The 13,557-nt window shown below is 50.3% G+C and overlaps 1 protein-coding gene across 3 annotated transcripts in view; it reads right to left on the bottom strand.

Moving 5' to 3' along the window:
- LOC116951372 (uncharacterized) overlaps positions 1-13,111 on the bottom strand; it is a 47,827-nt gene extending 34,716 nt beyond the window's left edge. The window contains exons 1-2 of one of the 3 annotated variants that reach the window (XM_076073826.1): positions 12,984-13,111; positions 372-494 (exon numbers count right to left, since the gene is read on the bottom strand). The gene's annotated coding sequence lies outside the window, so the exon portion shown is untranslated. The other 2 variants (XM_032969905.2, XM_032969904.2) reach the window with 2 other exon arrangements.
- Between the last annotated feature and the right edge of the window lie 446 nt (positions 13,112-13,557).

Below are 13,557 nucleotides of genomic sequence, written 5' to 3'. Positions count from 1 at the left end.
ACTATACACTACTATATACTACACTACTATACACTACACACTACTATACACTACTATACACTACTATACACTACACACTACTATACACTACTATATACTACACTACTACTATACACTACACACTACTATACACTACTATATACTACACTACTATACACTACACACTACTATACACTACTATATACTACACTACTACTATACACTATACACTACTTTACAGACTCTGGCTCTTCCCAGGGACTTCCCAGGCGTTCCCAGGCCAGCCTTGCGACATCATCCCACCTCCGGCAGCGTGCTCCTCGACCCAGTGGGATGTTGCTGCTGCCCGGTAGAGACCCAGTGGGGGGGGGGGGGGGTGGTGAGATCCTTACTGGGTGCCCACACCGCCTCAACTGGCTCCTCTCGAGCCGCAGGAGGAGGCGGCTGGACTCTGAGGCTCTCCCGGATTACTGAGCAGCTCCTCGCTCCGGCTACGGCGAGAATTCCCGGCGATCCTGCGGGGAAAAAAACCTCATTTAGGGCCCCTTGTAAGCCGCCACAAAATCAAAAAGAAACTAAGCAAAAATCCGTTGAATTTAGATTTAAAGCTTTCCCGACTGCAGGGATTCATATTCTTGGTTCTTTCGGTAAAGTCACCGCCACGTAGATGGGAAACAATAAAATAACAAAACGCCACTTTTTTCAAATTTTCTTGCTGCGGTTGTCACACCTGATGATGATTGCTTGTGCTGCAGTCGAAACGTCGTGAGGATTTTATTGTTTTATATAAATATTTTTTAAAATTATTATTTTATTGTTTCCCTTCTATGTGACTTTACCGAAAGAACCAAGAATATAAAAATCCGTTGGTCCGGCTGTCAGCTGTGAACCACTGCGAGTGGGGAAAGTGCAGTCCCCTCAGACGACGGTGGGACCAGGGGTCGTGTGAACTTTGACAGGGGGTTCTCAAAGCTAGCTCTGTGATAACCACTTCCACGGCTCCTCGGGATTTCGTCAATCCTCCTGACGTCACACCAATGCTATGCAAATTGTGGGGAAGGGATGGTGGTTGGATCCTACATTTTTTTGAGCTGTAAAAACGTGCTGAGAATGTGATGAAAACATCGTGCAAAAATGTGGTTATGCAATAACTTTGGCCGGAGTACAGCGAATAAAATTTAAAAATATCTGCTCGACTGTTATGTGACGAAGCTGTGCGTGGTGGTGTCCCGGGGAGCGGTGGCGCAGCGGTGACCCGAGTACGATTTCAACTCATGGCCAATTGACACCAGTGACGATTATCCGAACCTGTCCTGGGCCTCCCCTATGGCGACTCAGACTGAAATGACCACCTGGTGCGGGGTGTAAGACATCAGCACAGGGGAGACAAAGGCTGCCGGGTCTGGTGCTGCTGTTCTGCAGAATGTGAGTGGAGTTTGTGTGATCTCCCCCTGTTCTAGAGAGTGAGTGAGTGGAGTTTGTGTGATCTCCCCCTGTTCTACAGAGGGAGTGAGTGGAGTTTGTGTGATCTCCCCCTGTTCTACAGAGAGAGTGGAGTTTGTATGATCTCCCCCTGTTCTACAGAGGGAGTGAGTGGAGTTTGTGTGATCTCCTCCTGTTCTACAGAGTGATTGGGTGGAGTTTGTGTGATCTCCTCCTGTTCTACAGAGTGAGTGAGTGTAGTTTGTATGATCTCCCCCTGTTCTACAGAGTGAGTGAGTGGAGTTTGTGTGATCTCCCCCTGTTCTACAGAGAGAGTGGAGTTTGTATGATCTCCCCCTGTTCTACACAGAGAGTGAGTGGAGTTTGTATGATCTCCCCCTGTTCTACTGAGTGAGTGAGTGGAGTTTGTATGATCTCCCCCTGTTCTAGAGTGAGTGAGTGGAGTTTGTGTGATCTCCCCCTGTTCTACAGAGTGAGTGAGTGGAGTTTGTGTGATCTCCTCCTGTTCTACAGAGTGAGTGGAGTTTATGTGATCTCCTCCTGTTCTACAGAGTGAGTGAGTGGAGTTTGTGTGATCTCCCCCTGTTCTACAGAGTGAGTGAGTGGAGTTTGTGTGATCTCCTCCTGTTCTACAGAGTGAGTGAGTGTAGTTTGTATGATCTCCCCCTGTTCTACAGAGTGAGTGAGTGGAGTTTGTGTGATCTCCCCCTGTTCTACAGAGAGAGTGGAGTTTGTATGATCTCCCCCTGTTCTACACAGAGAGTGAGTGGAGTTTGTATGATCTCCCCCTGTTCTACTGAGTGAGTGAGTGGAGTTTGTATGATCTCCCCCTGTTCTACAGAGTGAGTGAGTGGAGTTTGTGTGATCTCCCCCTGTTCTACAGAGTGAGTGAGTGGAGTTTGTGTGATCTCCTCCTGTTCTACAGAGTGAGTGGAGTTTATGTGATCTCCTCCTGTTCTACAGAGTGAGTGAGTGGAGTTTGTGTGATCTCCCCCTGTTCTACAGAGTGAGTGAGTGGAGTTTGTGTGATCTCCTCCTGTTCTACAGAGTGAGTGGAGTTTATGTGGTCTCCTCCTGTTCTACAGAGTGAGCGAGTGTAGTTTGTATGATCTCCTCCTGTTCTACAGAGTGAGTGAGTGGAGTTTGTATGATCTCCCCCTGTTCTACAGAGTGAGTGAGTGGAGTTTGTGTGATCTCCCCCTGTTCTACAGAGTGAGTGGAGTTTGTATGATCTCCCCCTGTTCTACAGAGTGAGTGAGTGGAGTTTGTATGATCTCCCCCTGTTCTACAGAGTGAGTGAGTGGAGTTTGTGTGATCTCCCCCTGTTCTACAGAGTGAGTGGAGTTTGTATGATCTCCCCCTGTTCTACAGAGTGTGTGAGTGGAGTTTGTATGATCTCCCCCTGTTCTACAGAGGGAGTGAGTGGAATTTGTATGATCTCCCCCTGTTCTACAGAGTGAGTGAGTGGAGTTTGTGTGATCTCCCCCTGTTCTACAGAGTGAGTGGAGTTTGTATGATCTCCCCCTGTTCTACAGAGTGTGTGAGTGGAGTTTGTATGATCTCCCCCTGTTCTACAGAGGGAGTGAGTGGAGTTTGTATGATCTCCCCCTGTTCTACAGAGTGAGTGAATATAGTTCGTATGATCTCCCCCTGTTCTACAGAGTGAGTGGAGTTTGTATGATCTCCCCCTGTTCTACAGAGTGAGTGAGTGGAGTTTGTGTGATCTCCCCCTGTTCTACAGAGTGAGTGAGTGGAGTTTGTATGATCTCCCCCTGTTCTACAGAGTGAGTGGAGTTTGTATGATCTCCCCCTGTTCTACAGAGTGAGTGAGTGGAGTTTGTATGATCTCCCCCTGTTCTACAGAGTGAGTGAGTGGAGTTTGTATGATCTCCCCCTGTTCTACACAGTGAGTGAGTGGAGTTTGTATGATCTCCCCCTGTTCTACAGAGTGAGTGGAGTTTGTATGATCTCCCCCTGTTCTACAGAGTGAGTGGAGTTTGTATGATCTCCCCCTGTTCTACAGAGTGAGTGAGTGGAGTTTGTATGATCTCCCCCTGTTCTACAGAGTGAGTGAGTGGAGTTTGTATGATCTCCCCCTGTTCTACACAGTAAGTGAGTGGAGTTTGTATGATCTCCCCCTGTTCTACAGAGTGAGTGCAGTTTGTATGATCTCCCCCTGTTCTACAGAGTGAGTGGAGTTTGTATGATCTCCCCCTGTTCTACACAGTGAGTGAGTGGAGTTTGTGTGATCTCCCCCTGTTCTACAGAGTGAGTGAGTGGAGTTTGTATGATCTCCCCGTGTTCTACAGAGTGAGTGACTGAGTGAAGTTTGTATGATCTCCCCCTGTTCTACAGAGTGAGTGGAGTTTGTATGATCTCCCCCTGTTCTACAGAGTGAGTGAGTGGAGTTTGTATGATCTCCCCCTGTTCTACAGAGTGAGTGGAGTTTGTATGATCTCCCCCTGTTCTACAGAGTGAGTGTAGTTTGTATGATCTCCCCCTGTTCTACAGAGTGAGTGGAGTTTGTATGATCTCCCCCTGTTCTACAGAGTGAGTGTAGTTTGTATGATCTCCCCCTGTTCTACAGAGTGAGTGAGTGGAGTTTGTATGATCTCCCCCTGTTCTACAGAGTGAGTGGAGTTTGTGTGATCTCCCCCTGTTCTACAGAGTGAGTGGAGTTTGTATGATATCCCCCTGTTCTACAGAGTGAGTGAGTGGAGTTTGTATGATCTCCCCCTGTTCTACAGAGTGAGTGAGTGGAGTTTGTGTGATCTCCCCCTGTTCTACACAGTGAGTGAGTGGAGTTTGTATGATCTCCCCGTGTTCTACAGAGTGAGTGACTGAGTGAAGTTTGTATGATCTCCCCCTGTTCTACAGAGTGAGTGGAGTTTGTATGATCTCCCCCTGTTCTACAGAGTGAGTGAGTGGAGTTTGTATGATCTCCCCCTGTTCTACAGAGTGAGTGTAGTTTGTATGATCTCCCCCTGTTCTACAGAGTGAGTGAGTGGAGTTTGTATGATCTCCCCCTGTTCTACAGAGTGAGTGGAGTTTGTGTGATCTCCCCCTGTTCTACAGAGTGAGTGGAGTTTGTATGATATCCCCCTGTTCTACAGAGTGAGTGAGTGGAGTTTGTATGATCTCCCCCTGTTCTACAGAGTGAGTGAGTGGAGTTTGTGTGATCTCCCCCTGTTCTACAGAGTGAGTGAGTGGAGTTTGTGTGATCTCCCCCTGTTCTACACAGTGAGTGGAGTTTGTGTGCAGCTAGGCGAATGTTTCGTGCGGATACTCCGCATAGGCGACTCTGCCGTGCTATTTCCTTTGACCTCTCTTATCGGAGGCATCGTCTCCCCTGTGCGTCCTCTGCTAGCCAGCCCTTCGTGGTCTACAGATGCCGGTGTGGTTCCACTATTCTTGCCTTTGAACGCAAGAGGAATGTGGCCTGCTACATCCTACAAAGACAAAGGTCCCCAGTGTAGCCTGTAACAGACTGTTGGGGCAAGTGCTGTTAGCGAGGCCGGAACGGCACACGAGGCTGGTTGGGGGTGGCTGGCAGCACGCCCGGCCGCCTTTGTCTCCCCAGCGCACCGGTTACTCATTTGAGGCCGAGTCAACCTAGTGAAAGGCCCCGGTCCGGTTCAGATAATCGTCACTGGCGTTGGCAGTGAGCGGGAATCGAACTTGGGTCGCCAGGTTCGTAGCCGAGTTCAAGTTTAATTTATTAGGTGTAGGCCTGTGAGCCATGCGGCTCCTGAGTTCGGGTGCAACCACAACAAACAGAAACATGAACAGAGAAACATCTTAAAGCGACGACGCGCTACAGAAACATCCTGGGATAAACCAGCAGCGACTACACACGGACTGCACGCCTGCCTTCTCATAGCGCATAATTACAACGATAAGACAAAACCAACTCTCATCACACAACTCGCCAGTCACTTTGTTGCCTTGGTAACAACATTACCGGCTGGAATCACCCAGAAATGTCTGTCCGTCCCGCGCGTGACGTCACTCCACGTGAGGCCCACCCCCCCCCGCGCGTGACGTCACTCCACGTGAGGCCCACCCCCCCGCGTGACGTCAATTCCACATGAGGCCCACCCCCCCTCCCCTCATGAATATTCATTAGTGGGTGGATTTTTCCACGAACGCAGAGGAAGGTCGAGCTGAATTAAATAATTTATTAGGCAAAGTCGCTTCAAATATGACGTTTCTTCGCAGAAAATAAATATACGCAGCACAGTGCTACATCCGTGCGTGACGTCACTGCAAAAGAGCCCCCCTCTCATTAATATTCATGCCCGCGTGGAAATTTACACGAACGCACAAGAAGGTCGTGCACTCCACATGCTGCACCCCTCCACAATAACCATGAGGGGGTGACGTCACTCCACATGCCGCACTCCTCCCCTCATTAATAATCATGAGGGGGTGACGTCACTCCACATGCCGCACCCCTCCACAATAACCATGAGCGGGTGACGTCACTCCACATGCCGCACCCCTCCACAACCATGAGGGGGTGACGTCACTCCACATGCCGCACTCCTCCCCTCATTAATAATCATGAGCAGATGATGTCACTCCACATGCCGCACCCCTCCACAATAACCATGAGCGGGTGACATCACTCCACATGCTGCACCCCTCCACAATAGCCATGAGGGGGTGACGTCACTCCACATGCTGCACCCCTCCACAATAATCATGAGGGGGTGCCGTCACTCCACATGCCGCACCCCTCCACAATAATGAGCGGATGACGTCACTCCACATGCCGCACCCCTCCACAATAACCATGAGTGGGTGACGTCACTCCACATGCTGCACCCCCCCCCCCCCCCCCCGCATTAATTATCACGAGCTGAACAATGTTTCTATTTAATATTTCAGATTTACTGCAATGTACACCCATCTTTGGACGGGCAAACAAGCTGGTTATTACATAATAGGCGACATTTCGGAGTAACAGCCCTTCGACAGTACTGTAGTGTTTATAATGACGAATAACTTCTTATGAGGCACGCTCTGTTTATTGTAATACTTCTCTTTACACAGTCCTTAACACACAGAGGGGTTTACGGTCCCCTCACCCGATACCCTAAGAAGGCACAGCCTCTGGACTTGGTGGGACCTACACACAGGTCTCTTGATACCCTAATAAGGTACAGCCTCCGGACTTAGCGGAACCTACACACAGATCTCTTGATACCTAAGGAGGTACAGCCTCCGGACTTAGCGGGACCTACACACAGGTCTCTTGATACCCTAAGGAGGTACAGCCTCCTATCTTGGCGGGACTTACTCACACAACTACCACTATCCTAGAGTCCTCCGGCTGGGACCTAGGGGAGGCTATATGACCCACCGCTGGCCCAGCGGGTCTTGACCGCTGGATGCGCCAAGCCTTAGCCCTCAGAAGGGCTGGAAGGCTGGGTCCAGGGTCCTGGCTATCTTCAGCCCGGGCTTCGGTCTTCATGTAGGGAGAGAACTCCCCGCGCTCTGCGTGGTCACCCTTCTTATACCCGTTTGTGGCCAGGTGTAACCAATCCCACATTCCCACGTGGAACTGTCTGATTGGTTCTTACCAAACTGTGGCTACGATCCACTTCACCTCGTCTGACCCCAACCGTTATGTACACAGAGAGGTAATGCTGCACTGCCCCTTTGATACCCAGTGGCAATGCAGGTTACCGAACAGTGAGTAGTTAACACATCTACAGTACCATAACAAGGGTGGTAATCAGTCTCTTGTGTGAGTCCGAGGGTCTTGCATGAGTCTGTAAATATCTCTGAGTCCATGTGTTTGTGTGAGTCTCTGTGTCTCTGTGTGAGTCTGTATCTCTGTCTGAGTCTGTGTGAGTATGTGTCTGTGTGTGAGTATGTGTCTCTGTGTGAGTCTGTGTCTGTGCGAGTCTCTGTATCTGTGTGAGTCTTTGTGTCTGTGTGAATCGTTGTGCATCTGTGTGAGTCTGTGTATCTGCGTGAGTCTTTGTGTCTCTGTGTGAGTTTATGTGAGTCTCTGGATCGCTGTGTGAGTCTCTGTATCTCTGTGTGAGTCTCTGTATCTCTGTGTGAGTCTGTCTCTCTGTGTGAGTGTCTCTGTGTGAGGCTGTGTCTTTGTGTGAGTCTGTGACTCTGTGTGAGTCTCTGGATCTCTGTGTGAGTGTCTCTGTGTGTGGCTGTGTGTCTTTGTGTGAGTCGTTGTCTCTGTGTGAGTGTCTCTGTGTGAGTCTGTGTGTCTGTGTGAGTGTCTCTGTGTGAGGCTGTGTGTATTTGTGTGAGTTTGTGTGTCTGTGTGAGTGTCTCTGTGTGAGTCTGTGTGTCTTTGTGTGAGTGTCTCTGTGTGAGTGTCTCTGTGTGAGGCTGTGTCTCTGTGTGAGTCTGTGTGTCTGTGTGAATGTCTCTGTATGAGGCTGTGTGTATTTGTATGACTGTGTGTCTGTGTGAGTGTCTCTGTGTGAGTGTATTTGTGTGAGGATGTGTATTTGTGTGAGTCTGTGTCTCTGTTGTATTCGCACCTTACGGAGCCAACCGTGCAAATCAGAGGTACGGGGGGGGTAGGGAGGGGGAGCTCAGCTCCGTTTCCGTTTCTATTTTGAGCAGCCCTCGGCTGAAAAGAGGTCGAGGGCGGTCCAGGGAGCATCGAAGAGGAAGGAACGAGACCGGCGGGACCCCCCCCACCACCATCGGGGGGCGAGACCGGTCCCACCGGTGGGACCGGTCTCCCCCCCCCCCCCTCCGAGCCGGTGATGGACATTCCACATTCCTATGGCGGTTTGGCGAGACGAACAAAGACGGTGGTGGCCACTGCATCGCGCGGCGCTTTCAGATGTGCCTCTGCGGCCGTCTGGAACGCTCTTTCTTCAGATATGAGGAAGCCACTGGAGCTATGCACTTTTAAATCATCATCACCATCTAGACTGACACTCATTTCTTTAGAACTTATTTTTGTGTTGCGTTTCTTGTCCGTACCCCGTACCTCCGATTTGCACGGTTGGCTCCGTACAGTACGAATACAACAGACACACAGAGTCATACAAATACACAGCCTCACACAGAGACACACAGCCTCACACAGATACACTCACACAGACTCACACAAATACACAGCCTCACACAGAGACACTCACACAGAGACACTCACACAGACACACAGCCTCACCGAGACACTCACACAGAGACACAGACTCACACAGAGACACTCACACAGACACCGACTCACACACAGACTCACAGCCTCACACAGAGACACTCACACAGACACACAGCCTCACACAAATACACAGCCTCACACAGAGACGCTCACACAGAGACACTCACACAGACACACAGACTCACACAAATACACAGCCTCACACAGAGACACAGACTCACACAAAGACAGAGACACTCACACAGACTCACACAAATACACACAGCCTCACACAGAGACACTCATACAGACACAGCCTCACACAGAGACACTCACGCAAATACACAGCCTCACACAGAGACACTCACACAGAGACACAGACTCACACACATACACAGCCTCACACAGAGACACTCACACAGACACACAGACTCACACAGAGACACTCACACAGACACACAGACTCACAAAGAGATACTCACACAGAGACACTGACTCACACAAAGACACGGACTCACACAAATACACAGCCTCACACAGAGACACTCACACAGAGACACTCACACAGACACACACAAATTCACAGCCTCACACAGAGACACTCACACAGACACACAGACTCACACAAATACACACAGCCTCACACAGAGACACTCACACAGAGACACTCACACAGACACACAGCCTCACCGAGACACTCACACAGAGACACAGACTCACACAGAGACACTCACACAGACACCGATTCACACACAGACTCACAGCCTCACACAGAGACACTCACACAGACACACAGCCTCACACAAATACACAGCCTCACACAGAGACGCTCACACAGAGACACTCACACAGACACACAGACTCACACAAATACACACAGCCTCACACAGAGACACTCATACAGACACAGCCTCACACAGAGACACTCACGCAAATACACAGCCTCACACAGAGACACTCACACAGAGACACAGACTCACACACATACACAGGCTCACACAGAGACACTCACACAGAGACACTCACACAGAGACACTCACACAGACACACAGACTCACAAAGAGATACTCACACAGAGACACTGACTCACACAAAGACACGGACTCACACAAATACACAGCCTCACACAGAGACACTCACACAGAGACACTCACACAGAGACACTCACACAGACACACACAAATTCACAGCCTCACACAGAGACACTCACACAGACACACAGACTCACACAAATACACACAGCCTCACACAGAGACACTCACACAGAGACACAGACTGACACAAAGACACAGACTCACACACAGACACATAGCCTCAAACAGAGACACTCACACAGAGATACTCACACAGGCACAGACTCACATACAGACACAGCCTCACACAGAGAGACAGACTCACACACAGACACATAGCCTCAAACAGAGAGACTCACACAGAGATACACACACAGGCACAGACTCACATACAGACACAGCCTCAAACAGAGAGACTCACATAGAGAGACAGACTCACACAGATACAGAGACTCACACAGAGGCACACAGGCTCGCACAGATGCGGACTCAAAGATCCCCCATATAGCCTTAACAGACTGTAGGGGCAAGTGCTGTTAGCGAGCACCTATGAAGGCCGGAACGGTACACGAGGGGGTGGGTGGCCAGCACCACGCCCGACCGCCTTTGTCTCCCCTAGTGGCAATGTTTACACACCGCACCAGGTACTCATTTGAGGCTGAGTCGACCTAGGGGAGGCCCGGGACCGGTTCAGATAATCGTCACTGGTGTTGGCCGTGAGCAAGAATCGAACCCGGGCCGCCAGGTTCATAGCGCAGCGCGCTAACCGCTACACTATGTTACTGATGATGATGTTACTAGTAATGTTACTGCTGCTGATGATGATGTTACTAGTAATGTTACTGCTGCTGATGATGATGTTACTGGTAATGATACTGCTGCTGATGATGATGTTACTGGTAATGATACTGCTGCTGATGATGATGTTACTGGTAATGATACTGCTGCTGATGATGATGTTACTAGTAATGTTACTGCTGCTGATGATGTTACTAGTAATGTTACTGCTGCTGCTGATGATGTTACTAGTAATGTTACTGCTGCTGATGATGTTACTAGTAATGTTACTGCTGCTGCTGATGATGTTACTAGTAATGATACTGCTGCTGCTGCTGATGATGTTACCGGTAATGTTACTGCTGCTAATGATGCTACTGGTAATGATACTGCTGCTGATGATGATGTTACTGGTAATGATTGATGATGATGATGTTACTGGTAATGATACTGCTGCTGATGATGATGTTACTGGTAATGATACTGCTGCTGATGATGATGTTACTGGTAATGTTACTGCTGCTGCTGATGATGTTACTGGTAATGATACTGCTGCTGATGATGATGTTACTGGTAATGATACTGTTGCTGATGATAATGTTACTGGTAATGTTACTGCTGCTGATGATGTTACTGGTAATGATACTGCTGCTGATGATGTTACTAGTAATCTTGCTGCTGATGATGATGATGTTACTGGCAATCGTACTGCTGGTGCTGCTGATGATGTTACTGGTAATGATGCTGCTGCTGATGATGTTACTGGTAATGCGACTGCTGATGACGATGTTACTGGTAATGCGACTGCTGATGACGATGACACTTGTGATGATGCTGCTGCTGCTGCTGCCCGCTCCTCGACTCATCGGGATGCCCCCCCCCCCCCGCGTAAAGTTGCCGAAGCCGGGAGACATCCGGGCTCTGATTTATCAAAAAATCTCTCTCTAGAGTCCAAGGCGAAACGGGCCTTGGGTGGCTCACATCTCTTTACAGGCAGTAGACTATTAAGTAACGCACGTAGAGGGGTGCCAGTGAAACGTAGGGGTGCCAGTGAAACGTAGGGGTGCCAGTGAAACGTAGGGGTGCCAGTGAAACAACGCGAACGGCCCAACTGAAATGTCTATCATCGGTCGCAGAAATCACAGCAACAGCAGCAGCAGCAGTAACATCAGGATCAGTTCCAAGAGCAGCAGCAGCAACATCATCAGCAGTAGAGGCAACACCGCTGTCGCAGCTTTACTCGAATTCTTGTGCAGGGAAATTGAGTCCCAAAAATGTTTGCTTTATGATTCTCTCCCATGCGACGGGACTTTGTAGGATGAACGTTGACATTTATAATGGGCCACGGGGGGTGACCAATACGATCTGAATTGGTCTGTAATAAGGTAGGGGGCGCTGACGAGAGGTTGACAGCTTTGCGACAATGTCATCATCAGTAGCATTACAGGCAGCAGCGTGATAGTGCAGACGCAGCATTCGTACCAGGAGAAATATAATCACCGGTATCCGCAGCGGCAGCGTCATTAAGATCAGTAGCGCCAATCTGAACATCATCGGCGTGAGCAGCAATATCGATCAGCAATTAGAATGATCTTCAGAAGCAGACGTATTACAATCGTCGTCGTCAGCATCGTCGTCATCATGAATCGCATCATCGCAGTCGTCTCAATGATCGCAGTTGATCTCTGTACCCCCCCCCCACCACAGCCCCAAAACCCAGACTCTTAACCCTCTTGCCGACTCCGAGGAGTCAAGGGGCACAGCGCACAATGCCATAATCACGGGTTGGACTGCGTACGGAAGTTCGATGTACGTGCATGAAGTCAGCGTCTCTCTCACGGCGTCAACAATAGCAGCAAGGCGCAAGCAACAACAATCATGAGTAGGCTAGAGTCAAGATTAGAGTCAAGGGTAGCGTGAAGGATAGAGAGTCAGGGGTAGAGTTATGGGTATGTGCAACGTTAGAATCGCGAGTAGCATTAGGCTGAGCGTTACGGTCTATCTTGAATGTGAAGCTTCACTTACAAGAGAGACTTCCCCCACCCACCCACCGTCTCCTTGGTCGACGCGCAGTTGCAGATGACAACGCTTGGGTTGTAGTCGCGGTTCGGGCGTTTGATTGCGACCCGTTCTCGCGCAAGGTAAATCGCTTACGCGAGACGCTCACTCTCTCGCACTCTCTCGCACTCTCTCTCACCTGTGAGCAAACACTCACCTGGGCACGGCGGCTCGAGGCGAGCAACTGGGTGAGAGCCAACCGTATGGGGTTTAATCGGCGCACCAAGGTTACCCTTCACGATGGCAGCCGGGTAAACCCCACGCGGCTCGCCTGTACGGCACTTCACGAGGAAGTTGTGTGGATGTCGAACAGGCGTTTGTGTGTGTACCTGTGTGTGTACCTGTGTGTGTGTGTACCTGTGTGTGTGTATGCGCGCCCCCTACAGATGAGTGTACCTATGTCCCGATGCAGGTGTGCATGTGTACTGCAGTGTGTGTGTGTGTGCCCCTACAGGTGAGAGCGTGTCTGTGCGTCCCACTCTATAGGCCTGTGTACCTGTGCGTGTATGCTGGCCACCCACCTCCTCGTGTGCCGTGCCGGCATTCATCAGGGCTCGCTCACAGCACTTGGTCCAACCGTCTGTTAAGACTATACGGGGAATCTTTGCCTTTATACAGGTGGGTATGTGTACCTGTGTGTCCCCCTACAGGTGCGAGCGTATGCGCCCTATACAGGCGAAAGCGTGTACCCGTGTGTGTACATACAGGTCGGTGTGTGTGTGTGTGCACCACCCTACCGGTGTGTACAGTACCAGTGTGTGTGTGCACACCACCCTACCGGTGTGTACAGTACCTGTGTGTGTGTGTGCGTGCACCACCCTACCGGTGTGTACAGTACCTGTGTGTGCGTGCACCACCCTACCGGTGTGTACAGTACCTGTGTGTGTGTGCGCGCACCTCTGCAGGTGAGGTGAGAAGCGGTGGTGGAGCGGCCAGCCTGCTGCGCTCCGAACCTGGCGACCCGAGTTCGATTCCCTCGGTCTATCTCAGCCTCGAACGAGTACCCAGTGCCACTGGGGAGACAAAGGCGGACGGGCGTGGTGCTGGCCACCCACCCTCCTCGTGTGCCGTTCGGGCCTCGAGTGCAACGATCCG

This window comes from Petromyzon marinus, chromosome 43, assembly GCF_048934315.1.
Source record: "Petromyzon marinus isolate PM22_M1 ecotype Great Lakes invasive population chromosome 43, UKy_Petmar_22M1.pri1.0, whole genome shotgun sequence".
Classification (NCBI taxonomy): domain Eukaryota; kingdom Metazoa; phylum Chordata; class Hyperoartia; order Petromyzontiformes; family Petromyzontidae; genus Petromyzon; species Petromyzon marinus.
Note: the sequence above shows the minus strand (reverse complement) of the source record. Positions and strands in the feature narration are given on the sequence as shown.